General features: G+C 28.6%; 1 protein-coding gene across 1 annotated transcript in view; it reads left to right on the top strand.

Moving 5' to 3' along the window:
• Positions 1 to 40: 40 nt before the first annotated feature.
• LOC142330018 (uncharacterized) overlaps positions 41 to 13,276 on the top strand; it is an 85,289-nt gene continuing 72,053 nt past the window's right edge. The window contains exon 1 of the mRNA XM_075375024.1: positions 41 to 155. The gene's annotated coding sequence lies outside the window, so the exon portion shown is untranslated. The remainder of the gene's footprint in view (positions 156 to 13,276) is intronic.

Here is a 13,276-nt window from a genome sequence, read left to right as displayed (position 1 = left end):
CTGTTGCGAATGTGATGTTTCTACCCTTGTGGTAACTAGTGAGAAATATCCTTACTAATATTGTAAATGTGAATGTGAGTTTGTTTGTTTGTTACGTTTTCACGCAGGAACTACTCAACCGCTCATCATGAAACTTCGTACACATATTCTCAAAGGTATTGCAAAGAACATAGGACACTTTTTAGTAAAAAAAAAAAAAAAACATTTTTTTCGGGAGGGTAAAAAAATTTATATTGGTAGGTATGATCGTCCGACAAAAAATTTGACCAAATTGTCCAGTAAGTAAATGAAATAAAGTACCAATCCAACACTGTAATACCGACGGTCAAGTAATTAATCAATTGCTTCTGCTGTTTCGAATCCTTCTATATTTATTGTTATTCTGTCACTTCTAAGCAATACTAAAACTTTTCTGTTTTTGAGGTTAGGTGCTTGTTTATTGTTTTACTTCTTTTCAGTTTTTACTCTGTTTTTTTTTTCTAAAATGCCTCAGAAGCGCAAAACTTACCACATTATTGGAACAAGTTTTCTTATTCATCTCATGATGAAAACAGCAATTATTCAAGTTCTACCAATTACATATGCGAAATGTCCTATCCCCTAGTTAGAGACTGCTGGCAAGCTATTTCCATTTTTATTCCAAGTGTATCACTACAAAAAAGTAGTTATTCACATTCTAGTTATTCACCCAGTGAAAAGATTGCAATTTACTGGGCATCTTTCCAAAGCTAATTTTAATGTGTTTGTGCCTTTTTCTGAAATAGACAAAAAAAAATCAAAGCCAAAAAATTCCTAAAAATGTTTTTTAGTTTCATACGAGGTATACAGACTTCAGGCACACTTTGAAAAAATGATAAATAAAACAGCAGTGACCAAATATCACCTACCTTTAGTTGTTTCCCATGTACTCTTATTTTATAAATGCATGTATAATTGGGATTTCCATGATTTGAATGGACTTTGAATTCAATTATATTGTACGATCGTAATCCTATATTCTGCAAAAAAAAAGCGAAAATTTTCATTAAGTGTTTTCATTTTTAAAACATTCTTATTTCAATATAACAGTCGTTCACAATTATTTAAAATAAGTCTGGTTTAATAATCTCCTTTTTGTATAAAATCTAAAAATATGATTAATTACATTTTGTAAAAATTTGAACGATAAAGCATCATGTATTAAAAAAAAATTATGAAATCTTTTATACAAAATGAGGGTATGGCTGTATCAGTTATCATTAATCTTGCATAATCAGTTATATTCAAATACCGTCAAACACAACACAATCCGAGAAACAGATGGAGTCTTTTTTCCTTTAGGAGCTTGAGCATGTACTGAGATTACTCTAATTTTTTAAGGAAAATCAATTTTTGTTTCAGTTTATTCTTATTAATAACATGAAGTTAAAATTTCCATCCTCTTGAAGGTACTCACTGTTGACACTAAAGGTACCTTCCCGTTGATTTGTTCCATAAAGAAATTGCAGAACAAGTAAACAGATTCCTTTTTCCCCATTTTAACTTCTGTGACTTCATAGCTTCGATCAGACTTCATTTGATCGATTTTAGGAATTTCTGTGCCGTACAAATCCTTTGTCAACTTTTTTTTGTGAAGAAGCTGTCTGTGTACTTTATTAGGAACTTGTTTTCTACCCGGTGCTTTGCAGAAAAAGTGGCTGTTGGTAAAGCCAGGCCACTTTTCTTAAGAATACATAAATACATGAATCTTTCCTGAATTGTCCTGTAAATGATTTACATTTAAAAAAATAAGGAATGAAATTTATAAGATCACAAAATGTCATATAATTAAATTAATTTTTATGAAAATAAGATCAGCCAGGTAATAATATGCAATTTAAATTAATCTGTGATAAAAAATTACTTAAATTTAAAAAATATAAGAGTTAATCCATAACTTGACATCCAGTTGGCTTTAAATATAAACCAGTTGTCATTGTTATTGTTACTGTTACTGTCATGTCCATTGTTACAGTTTCAATCTATAATTTGTTGGATTATTTTTTGCTAATAGTTTTTATCTAATTTAATTTTTTGCATTAGGTTAAATTAAATTCCTTCCTGAATAACTTACTATCTCTTTATAATATTTTTTCATCATTTAGATGACAAAGTAGCATTTTACACAATAAAATGACTTAGAAAGATACCACAACCACCTTCATCATTAGTGTATACAATATTCATAGTTATTTTAAATTAACCTGAGTCAATAATTCACATACCTAGGAACAACACTGCCATCATAAGTAAAAGAAACAAATCATATTTTAAAGGTAAACACATTATTTTGTTTTGCTATTATATTTGTTTTGTTTAAAAAAGAAAAATGTGTCCCTGTTATATTTAATAGAAAATTAATTACAATTCAACATAAGAGTTTCCTTAAATTTCTTAATACAACATAATCCCATATTGATCGGCTTCCCCACCCCCAATATTTCCTCCAATGTATTTTTTAGGGTCACTTGTACTCTACTATTATGCCTAGGAAGATAAAAAAAATGACTAAAAAATGCAATAAATAAAAAAGATAGCTTTTTCGATTTTTGGGGAAGGGGGAATAATTTTGGGACAAAATTAAAAAAAAAAAAAAAATGGTAAGATTAGCATGCATTCTTTTACTGAGCTTAATATACCAACAGAAAACAAAAAAAAACCCTCCCCCCTCGTACAGATATTACCCCAAAAATTTAACAAAAAATGCCCTGTATACAAGAGTCTGTACAAAATTTCATCAAAATTAGTTTAACCATTTTTTTGTTTTTTACCTGGTTTTTTGGGGTCTTAGTCATGAAACTTTAAGAAATGCAAAAAACCTGTACCCAATTTTTTTATTGATTACCATACTTTCCTTCTTATATCAGCTTTAGAGCTCTGATGCCAGTAAATGACTATCCTAAAACGAGATGTTTAACATTTAATAATAATTTTAAAGTTTAATAAATTTATTATGTTTTTGAAATCACCTGTACTGGAAATGTTTGCACCGCTGGTCCATTGTTATTGTAGTAGAAATTTCCAAATAAGTGTTTGTGATCACTTGTCTGGGAATCTAAGCCCTAAACATAAAAATTTGCAATTTTATTACAAGTAAATGCTTACACTTATTTGCAACACGTTTTTTTGTAGCGGTTGATAATTTTAATATTTTGAAATTCTAAACTTCCTGTTTGTTCAGTAAAATAATAATTTTGAAGGACCATAAAGCTCATTTATTAAGCAATGTAATTGGTATAATCATCTTATTTATTGTTTATTAATTTTATACTCTGCATATGTCTGATAATTTCCAAACAGCCCAATAAATGTTTGTTTAATATGTACAAAGAATTAATTATTCCTATCTTTAAGAGAGAAAATTAAAATTTATTATATTTTTATTCCAATAATACTTTCATTATTACTGCAGTTAGTCCCAACAGATTGCAAATTTTTTATTCACTAAAAATATATTATTTTTATTCTTGCAAAAATAATCAAACAAGTAGTATAGAATGATCATTTATAATTAAATGAATACAGATAGATGATTCCCATGCAATCTTTGTTTTATAAAAACATGTTTATTTTTTATTGCCACGATTTGAATGCATTTGAAGTTCAATTATTAGTAAGTTTAGTTACTTTTAGTTTCAATTAGTTGAAACTAAATTAGTTGAAACTAAACTTTTAGTTACAATTATTAGTTTCTTTGAGGTAGTATTTTTTTAGTGAAAAGTAATGAAAAGTGTAGACTTTAAATAGCTATTGTAGTTTTTGGAGAGTGTGTTAATATGTTGTAAAATTCAGGACTTTCAAAATAAATCATTTATTTATTAAAATACGTATAATTTTATTAGACAATCAATAGTTTATTCAGTGGTATAATAAAAGAAAATGTTCTGATGAATTAATTTGTAAAGTTTTAAAATTTGGACTTAAATACCTTTACAAATTACAAAATGGCAGCGATGTTTATTTTTCAATACATTATATCTCCATAAATATTACTTTTATCAAAATTTATGTTATGTACTAAGCCTTTTATTTTGAACAAAATGACTATTTTTGAAAATCTGTTCACAAACATATTTAACCATTTCTGCTATAACCAGAGTTATGGCAGAAAATTTATGTAATTATGTGTGTTTCATGTCCACTTTACGTTCAATTCGATGAAATATTAATTGTTTTTATTTATTGTTAATTCTAGTATTGTAAATTAGTATCAAATTAAGTAATAATTTTCTTACAATAATAACGATAACAAAATCAACCCGATGTCATCATTGACTGTAACAAAAATAAATCCAGCGATAGAAATGACCAAATCATTGCCGATTATCCTTTCAAGAGGAAACAAATGAAATGGTGGAAAAAACTGTTCTTTCATGTTTTTAAGATGGCTGCTTCAAATTCATTTCTCCTTTATCGTGAATCCTGACCTCCAAGCTTGAGAAAAAAATACATTTAGAAAAGTTTATCGAGTCACTTGGAGTAGAATCGGGCGATAAAGGTGGACCTGTTGTTCAAAAAACAATTCCTATGTCTGTTGCTTCAAATACTCACTGGACGTCACTTTCCAGACAGGATTTCTCCCACAGAAAAAAATGCTCAGCCAACACAGGTTTGTAAAGTGTGTTTGGAAAAGAGTAAAACATCTACTGGGAAAGCAGGAAGACAAGAAATTGGTAGGTGGTGTTCCGACTGTGGCTCAGCGCTGTGTCTTCCAGACTGTTTCAAACTATGCTGTACCAACGCCAAGTACATATAAACTAATTTCACATTTGCTTTTTGTACATATTTACTGTTATAATTAAGTGAATACTATAGGTTTTTTAATTTGTAATAAATTAGAGACAGGGTAGTGACTTTATTTTAGTTTTCAATCTTGTAAAAATAGTGAAAAAGCAAGCAGTAAAGCGAACTTATCACAGTCACAATTTAATTTTTTTCACTTTTTTATTTTTTCACACAAACGGTGAACGGTATAATTTTTTTAATTTATACACTAAAATAAACTTCATGATTTGCTCTTTAAAATGGTATATAATGTACTTATATTCAATCAGTATTTATTTTAAAACAAATTTTAAAAATCTACCTAAAAACCCCCAGGCCACCAGGTCTGAACATGGATACAATTGCTGGGCTTCAATGTGTTAAATAAGTAAACTTCATTTCAGTTTCAAACTGATGATTACAAGATAATGAACAATATTAGTTCTGGGTACTTACGTATTAAAGTTACCGCAGCTACAGCTTTATTTAAAAACAAAGTAGTCAATTGTATTTCCGTGGAAAATGGGCCGATATAGAGTTTAACATTAATAAATATTTATTTTATAAATATAATTTAACCAAACTTAACCTACGCTCGCTAACCTTGACTAATTAACACCGTAATTTTTTGAGTATTTATTTAATTTATTATTTAAATAATCAAATTGCAATAATTACTGAATATTAAAAAAATATATATTTATTTTTCATAAAGAATCTCAATAAAAAATGAAAACTAATAACAACTGAGGTTTTTTCAGAAGGTAAAGATTATGTTTGTCATAATGTGGGATGGTAATCAAACATGCAATATTTGGTCTTTCAGTACAATATCAAATTTTTCACCTGGATTGTATTTCATTAAGGTGTTCAGAAATGACTGAAACAGGTACTTATATTTTTTTATTTTTAAAATTGATAAAACATCTTTACCAACCAGTCACTAAAAAAATTAAAAAGTAATTTATTCATTACTATAAAAGTTATTAATTATGAAAATGTTTATGTATTCAACAAAGAGACGCCCGATTTGTCTACAAATAAAAAAACAAAGGTTGAACAGCCTTTCTTATAAAAACCATTATCATTTTTACATCAACTATTCTAAACGTATCAGATACAGATGAGCCATTTAATTTTTTCTCTTTTCGCATTTATTTTCCCTTTCCCAGTCACACAGTGTTATCGATTTGAAAACAGTGATTGAATATGAAAACGGTTTTTACACTGGAGTCTAAAACATTTCCAGTAAAAAATCACAGAAATGATATTGTCTCGTTTGTCTCCTTTTTTGCTTTAGATTCATTGTACATATAGATCGCTAAATCTTCACTTTTTGCCGAATAAAAAACTGATTAAATACCCACAATTGTCGCCTATAAAATATTTCTACAACCGGTAGAACGGCCAAACGAAGATTCTGTATATGGAAAGTTTTAGTGTGAAACCTTTGATATTAGAGGATGGCGCGGGGGTCGCACTTTCACAAATCGGTTAATTTAATATTTACGGGTCATAAGTTACAGTAGCTGGTTGTGGTTGGAAAAGAACATATTAAGGCGATAGTATATTGTGTAAATATACTGATGGAAATGTCTGCCAAACTGATCACTGTTGTGTTATCAAGTTTAGAGGGTCTAAAAGATGACCTCCAGTAAATCAACCTATGGCTAGGAATGGGGAGGGTGGTGTGGTGACTGGGATTGTCGGGTGTCTTCTCCTTCGAGGGTCAGAATGTTGAAAGTACATAATATTGGCAATGTAGCATTTCAACAATTGTACTATTAATTACGTACGATGTCTTCTAAGTAAAATAAAGTATACTGCGCACTATGGTTTATTAATAGTTTTTCATTAAGAGGTTGACAACATCAATTGCCAATCTGCATTTTTATTGTTAAATCTATTATAAATGATTTTATATGAAATAAATTATGATTATATGCATACTCTAGGCTAAAAATGTTTGTCGAATAACAAAACTGCGCTGGTTCTATTACACTAATATTAATTCGTTGGTTCAAACACTAATAAATAAAAGCATTGTTAAATTTATCTGATGTCCTATTAATATAGTCAATCAATCTTTAACACCTTTACCATCATTCTTGTTTTTATATTAACTGATGTAGTTGTATAATTTTTAGAAGCAGCAAGAGAATTGATAATCAGGAAGTTGATCAAAATTAGGGAAGCTATTAAACAAATTCCAACTCTATAGGCAAATCTTGAGTGAACTGAACAGAACTATAATCTGGTGATATTTGAAAAGATGATTCTTCTTTGTTTATTTATAGATGTTACTAATATTTTATTAATGTCATCGAAGAATTGGTGTAAGGTTTCTTCCAATATTTCTGATATGTCTCAATTATTACAAAACAATTTTGTCTTGTAATAAATGTTACAACTGGAAATTATATTAAGAAATGTTTCGATAGCATTTTTTTACAATAGCATAGCTTTCAACTGTATCATAGTTTCCAATAACAGCAATTTTTGTAGCATTAAGAAACTGTTCAGTAATAAATATTCAGTAATTAATTCTAATACAACTGCTCCAAATAGTTTAAGTTGATTGACATAGTCACTCACTTTTGGTTTTTAAACCGATCAAAATATTGAGCTAATAGTTTTATTAATAATTCCAGTTTGTTTATTGTTAATGGTTTGTTTATTTATCCTGTTGACGAATCCATTTGAGTATTAACATTAAAAAATGTAGTACCAATGATTAATATATAAATCCAACCTAATGTTTCTACTATATTATTTTTTTAATTCAACTTATCCTTTTAATAGCAATGAAAAGCTACTATTATCAGGAGTACTATTATAATTTTCCCATTAAAATTCTGTATAATTAATTTCATGAGATTTTTATATCATAAATAAATGAAATTTTCTTTTGTTTTTTAATTAAATATGATTTAATCAAATTAGGTGAAGTAAAGTTAGGCAGGTGAAGAAAGTATTATTTAAACATGTTTTACATGATTTTTAAAATAATTTGTAATTTCTTATTGTTTAAATTAGTCTAAAACTATTAGGGAATGACTTAAGAATAAAACTGTAACTAAACATCACTAAATTTTAATTATCACTTACAACAGCATTTTGAAAGTTATTAGTTAAAAAGAAAATTGTACTAGTGATTTCTTAACACAATGTCAAAAAGCCATTCATACAAAAAGAAGGAATAAAAGCAAAAAAAAAAATGGAAGCGGCTTATCATTTTAAAGAAACAGTTACAATAAAACATCATTATCCAAAAAAGCAAAATTAAGACACTAAAAAGCAAATAGCTTTGCCTGAAGTTATATGTAGTTCGGAAAGCCTACAGAATTTCTTAGGAAGAATCTAGTAAAAGTAAAAAATTACTTTATGAAAAGTACAAAATAAGCTAGTTCAAAGAAATTGGAAAAGATCTAAAATTATTAAATATTTCTGATGAAATAATTTTTGACAAATAAAATTAGTAGATGAATCTAAATTTTCAATGAAACAGAAAAGGAAAGAGTGGATGAACCTAACAAGGAAAGAATGAAAGAATTTTAGAAAAGAAAGAAGTCAGGAGAAAGAGTCAGTCAAGTCGTAATCTTTAGGAGGTCCAATCACAAGCAGAAAAATAAGAAAAGAAAAAGATTTTCATGAAGAAAACTATTTAGTAATAGAAGATAATTATACTGATAGAAATGTTTAAATAGACATTCTGATTTTAAAATAGCTACAACTATATCAATGTGCAGTTTCAATTACGATGTGTTATTTTGTTGGGGTGGGGGAGAGAATACTTGCTTTTATTACATTTAAATATGTATGTGATATAAACATTACATATTTATATGAATGTATAGGCTGCTTTTAATTACATACACACACTCACAAAAATTTATTGTGTGTTCAAAATGTACATGCATGGGCACACGCACACACACAAACACAATAAAAATATATTACATATGTTCACAAATTATAACAAACTTTAAATAACTTTTCATAAACCATATCTCTACCTACATTGGGGATAATTGAAAAAAATTTAATGAAAAGAAAAAGGGTTATGACACATCATTTTAAAGAGCATCAAAAAACAAAAGTTTTGATATAAAATATGATCCTACAACTCTGACCAAAATGAAGGCCATTTAATACCTTTCACAGATAGTTTATCCATTACTATAAAAGTTATAAATTATGGAATAATAAAGTATGGAGTAATAAGGATAAAATCAAAACCTAAACCGACAACGATTGTTAACGTCTATATGCCTACAAGCGCCCATGATGATGATGAGGTAGAGTGTGTATACGAAGAGATTGATGAAGCAATTAAACATGTAAAAGGAGATGAAAATTTAATAATAGTTGGAGATTGGAATGCAAGCATTGGAAAAGGCAAGGAAGGAAATATAGTGGGTGAATACGGGCTGGGCAAAAGGAATGAAAGAGGGGACCGACTTATAGAGTTTTGCACGAAGTATAATTTAGTAATTGCCAACACCCAATTTAAAAATCATAATAGAAGAATATACACTTGGAAAAAGCCAGGCGATACTGCAAGGTATCAGATAGATTATATCATGGTTAAGCAAAGATTTAGAAATCAACTCGTTGACTGCAAAACATGTTTTGACGAATTCGGCGTGAACCAGGTGGATGGACCAGTAAATCGAATACATACAGCAATTACGCTATCTGTTCCATTCTCTGTACACAATCACCACTACGTACAAAGTACCACAGTTTCAATTTTTTTTCACTGTATCGTTCAGAAGATATTTTATACTGTTAGGATTTTTTTACTATTATTACCTTATTAATCTGAATTAATTAGTTTTAATTTTCAAGTTAATAGTTTTTATATTAAAATATTTTTAAACTATTTTCAATATAATATATTTAAAAATGTATTTTTTAAATGTAATTAATAATTTTATCACACAAAAACAAAAAATAATAGGATTTATAACTGACAGTTCGATTTGGTTCGCTTTTAATCTTTATCTATTAGAATTACATTATCTTAAATAAATTTTAATGGTTTTCTGAGGAAAAGAAATTATGACTATTAAAAAAGTAATCAGGTATACTTAACTTTGTTGCTTTACAAGTTACAAGCTGTTAACTGCCACCTTGACTGGAATTAAGTAGCGTTTAATGATTTTGTAGTCTAGGAACTCTTTATAACCTTATTTGAAAATATATAATTTCACATAATAAGTAAATATCCTCGATGAATCGGGTGCTAAAAAAAAAATTAATTGGTTCTGAAACTTTTTCAAAATTTGTTGAAAAACAAAATGTTAAATTTCTCAGTAAACAAAACCTATCCATATTTAATTTATTCTGTAGTAAAAAGATTACTTAAATAATGACAATCTACCATCGTTTACGCTGTACTAAATATTTTACAATTCCATTTCAGTGTTTCCGATATGTAGTCCGATATAAACTAAAAAAGCTACTGGACCGATTTATGCGCGGGGAAAAAGGAAGAAAGAGAAGAATAGGAAAAGGGAAACAGGGAAGATCGGAAAAGGAAAAAATCAAAAAAAGGGGAAAACGGGAAAAGAAAATTGAAAGGAGTAAAAGAAAAGGAAATAAGGGAAAGAGAAACGGGGAAAATGGAAAAAGAACGTGATAAAATGAAAATGGGGAAAAGGAAATGGGGAAGGGAAGGGGAAAAGGATAAAATGGAAAGGTTAAATTTTGTGAAGTTCCGTAATGGTCATTTTAACTTTCTGTAATGCTTTATCTAACTTTCAATTGTGTTCATTTAATCTATATTTACTCAAATCTAGCATAGTGAAGCATGCGAGTCTGCTAGTTCAAATAATTAAATTATTTAAGATAAAATACATAAAGAATACTTGTTTTAATGCGTGATGAAGATAAAAGTTGTTGCCGCACTATCTAGCCAGCGTGTCTTTGCTGACACAGTTATTTTGTAAACATTCCTCACTCCAACCGACTACGACGTTCAATGTTAACAGAGTCTATCACTTTTATAGATCCCTTACGCAGTAGCAGGATTGACTGTTATCTTATAAAACAAATTAAATAAAGTCAAAAATATAAAATAAAGCATGTTTTTATTTATTTATTTATTTTTGAATTTGTTGTCGCCTTAAGAATTATTTTTATGTGCAAACTAAGAATGAAATATTAAAAAACCCTCGGGTCGGTGAAATCAAAGAATGGATCTGTGATGTACAACAAGTATTTTGTTAAGTTTTGAGTCTGTTGTGTAATTAAGGAATAATGGAGTTAAATAAAAATATTGTGTGTGCGCGCACGCGCACACACACAATATTTTTATGTAACACTTACTCGTATTTATTGTTAAAATGGGTGACGTTGCATCTGATGTTCGTCTGAATTCCGTTCTTTTTATACAGTAAATAATTCTAGGTTCGATTTCCGGTTACGCTTGGCATTTATTATCAAAATTCATAACATGAAAAAATAAAAATAAAAAAACAATGTAAAAAATGCGTGATAGTAACTGACGTTTGTCGGCCTCCGTAGTGACCGTGTCTCGGCCTTTTATCATGAGGTCCCGGGTTCGAATCCCGGTTAGGCATGTCATTTTCACACGCTACAAAATTGCCATTTGATCTCATCCTGTGAAGCAATGCATAACGGATGCCCTGAGAAAACGAAAAAAAAATGTATACTTTGTATGTTGTCAATACGAGTAAAATAAATTAATTAAAAAAAAAAAACTAGTTGTAAATATTCGTTTAATTTAGTGTGAGATAACTTTTTAAATCATACTGCAATCATAGACAGAACTGCTCGCCGACGCGCTGCTACAATTCCCGCCTTGTTATGACACGTACAAGGTTAAACTGAGTTCAAGGTTAAACTACAATGCCGTCCCTTACACCACTGCGTAAAGCACATTTTAACTATAATAATTATTTACGAGTTTATAACGCTGAATAAAATAAACCGTTCGATTCATTTCTTTCTCATACCCCGACTTTTTATTTATTTTTGTTTTTAATTAATTTTTATTTATTTATTTTTTTATTTATTTTACATTTTAAATACACGTATAAGCAGCATGGATGTAAGATGATTGGTCGAAGCCGATAATATCGAACCTTGGTTCTTAAATGTTTTTTTTTTTTTTAAGTAGGTTTAAATAAATTTAACTGTTTGGAGACCAAATTGATTCTAAACGAAGTATTTTATAAATATTACAAATGCAATTGTGTTTTGAAATGTGATCATGTTATGAAAGTCGAACCCAGGATCTTCCACTTAAGCTGTTTTTAATAGTGATACTCGGATATTCATTACGAATAGAACTACAGCTTCTGTAGATATACAGCCTTCGCTGCGGTGAAAGAAGTGAAGGTGTCATTTGTACGACTGAACTTCATTTCCGTTTCGACGCAATATTTTGTATTTATCTGGCCGTCTGATACTTTTATTTACTAGAACCTTAAATGTAATCGAATTAATTACGAATTTTCAGATTTTTTTTTATCCTTATTGCTTTATTTCATTTTATATAAATTAGTTTACAACATTCTATCATATTAAAAACTGGCCGATCAGTTGATATAGTTGTTAGCTTCTAAATCTGCTGGTCTCGGGTTTGATTCTGGGTAAGAATTTGGCTTTTTTTAAAGTATCTCACTAATATTATCTACCTCATATTTCTCGCTCGTTAAAATACACGTGTAGGATAATACGAGGTCGTATTGTAAATAACGTTGGAAAAAATAGATCTGTTATTATTTAATATTATGTTTGTTTATATATTACTTTACAAAACGGATAAACGTTATCGTAATATTTTTATTATACCTATTGAAATTAAATAGTATTTTAATAAAATGTACTTCGTATAAAATAATGGACTAATCTTTATTTAATTTAATTATGTCAGATGTATATATAAGAAAAGGACTATAATTTTTACCTCGCATACCAATAATGACCGTTATGTTTAGGGTTATATTTGAATTGTATCACGCGTGATGTCCGACGCTAGCCACCAGCCAGATGCGAAGAAAGACAGCTGGCCGTTCTGTTCACCATCATCCCCCCTCTCTAGACTCACACCATCTTCGCATTAGTCATCGACTGACAAATCTTTTCACTTGACATTCCACAAAAAATTAAACAAAAAAAAAATAATTACCTCTAAAATTCGTCTTTACAAAATACTCCTCCCATCAGCGTATGATCTATACAATTTTATAAATTATAATATTTATCATCGGCTATTGAACTATTTTTTTTTGTATTTATTAAAATATTTATTACTATAAAAAAATATTTTATTACATTTATTTATCATCAAACAATTTGTTTTAATCACAATCTTATTATTTTTTTTTTAAATTAGCGCAAATAATGAATTTTCAATAAATTAAATAAAATTCTACCTTCAAAACTAGATTTAACTAATATACCGACGGTACACAAGAGTGATGAAGCTTTCTATTATTTAATCAAATGTAATGTTTCATCT

Source organism: Lycorma delicatula, chromosome 9, assembly GCF_047948215.1.
Source record: "Lycorma delicatula isolate Av1 chromosome 9, ASM4794821v1, whole genome shotgun sequence".
Lineage (NCBI taxonomy): Eukaryota > Metazoa > Arthropoda > Insecta > Hemiptera > Fulgoridae > Lycorma > Lycorma delicatula.
Note: the sequence above shows the minus strand (reverse complement) of the source record. Positions and strands in the feature narration are given on the sequence as shown.